Raw genomic sequence first — 1392 nt, 5'->3', positions numbered from 1 at the left:
CCCCCCCCAGCCCCCCCCGCCGGGGGCTCACCCCCCCATCCTGCAGCCACTGCTCCCCGGCCCCATCCCAGCCCTCGCGCACCAAACTGGGCATCACTGGGATGCTCTGCCCCGTCCCAGCCCTCAGGCACCAAACTGGGCATCACTGGGATGCTCTGCCCCATCCCAGCCCTCAGGCACCAAACTGGGCATCGCTGGGATGCTCTGCCCCATCCCAGCCCTCGCGCAGAGCTCTCCCCGTCCCGGGTGGGCAGAGCGGGCAGCGAGCGCAGGCAGGCGGTCACGCGTGCGGCGAGGCAAAAGGGACTTGTCCCTTCGCTAACAATTCATTAGCTGCACATTGTGATTTTAATTTCCAGGGAAGTTGTGCCGAGCGCGCACAATGCGAGCGGTAATGAATGCCTGGAAGTCCCCGCACGCTGCCAGCGCCTGGCACCTCCTCGGCGGCCGCAGGACGAGGCTGCCCCGTGGTCCTCAGCCCCTGCCCAGCCCCATACCCGCTGCAGAGCAGCCTCGGGGCACTGGCCCCCCACCCCAAGAAGCCACTTTTGAGAGCCTTATGCCATCCAAGCCCCCGTCACGCAGCCCTGGGCTGGTCCCAGCCGCCACTGCCGAGCCTGCGCTGAGGCCACGAACTGTCTTTGCCACCGCTAAGGGGTTTGGCACCCTGCAGCATGCGTCTCGCAGGGGGTCACCGCGCTAAGGCTTTCCTTTTTCGCTCACCATTTAACCTTGATCCATTATTCATCTCCCTCCTTGTCCTTTTTTTTCCCCTCCCTTCCTTCCCAAGCTCCTGTTAAGCAAATCATAGAGGGTTTCTCCTTTTCCCTTAATTATTTATCAGCCCAACATATTAGCTTTATATCAACTGATTGTGTTATTAAGGTAGAATAGGACCCCGGCGCGTGCTACAGATAAAACTCCTCTGCTCAAGGTCGTACCCGGGGTTTGCTATGAGCCAGGCGGGGACACGATGCTCTCCGCAAATGCCATGGGGACATCCTTCCCCCTGCCAAAGCTCCATCCCCCCTTTCCTCCTCCAAAAACCAACCGGTCCAGCTCTCTTCCTCCACAGCTCCACCACCAAGCGTGACCTTGGCCAGGGGACCGTCACTCTCATACCCAGAGGGCGGCAGCAGAATTTGAGCGAGAGCTGAAGCTCCTGGTCCCTCCTCACCTCGCCCAGCCAGGTCCCCATGTCACCACTGCACAGGGAGGTCGTGGCCGTGCATCGGTCAGGGGCAAAATGCCCCAAGAGCCCCCAGGGAAAGTGGCACAGGAGAGATGCCAGAGGGGACAGCTCAGTCCTTCTGCTGGCAGAGGAGAAGGCAGCGTGGTGCGGGGCTGAGAGCATCATCCCAGGGTCCCTGGGCGCCTCCGGCTGAGGAGCCT

This window comes from Egretta garzetta, unplaced genomic scaffold (assembly GCF_000687185.1).
Source record: "Egretta garzetta isolate BGI_Z169 unplaced genomic scaffold, ASM68718v1 scaffold324, whole genome shotgun sequence".
Lineage (NCBI taxonomy): Eukaryota > Metazoa > Chordata > Aves > Pelecaniformes > Ardeidae > Egretta > Egretta garzetta.
Note: the sequence above shows the minus strand (reverse complement) of the source record.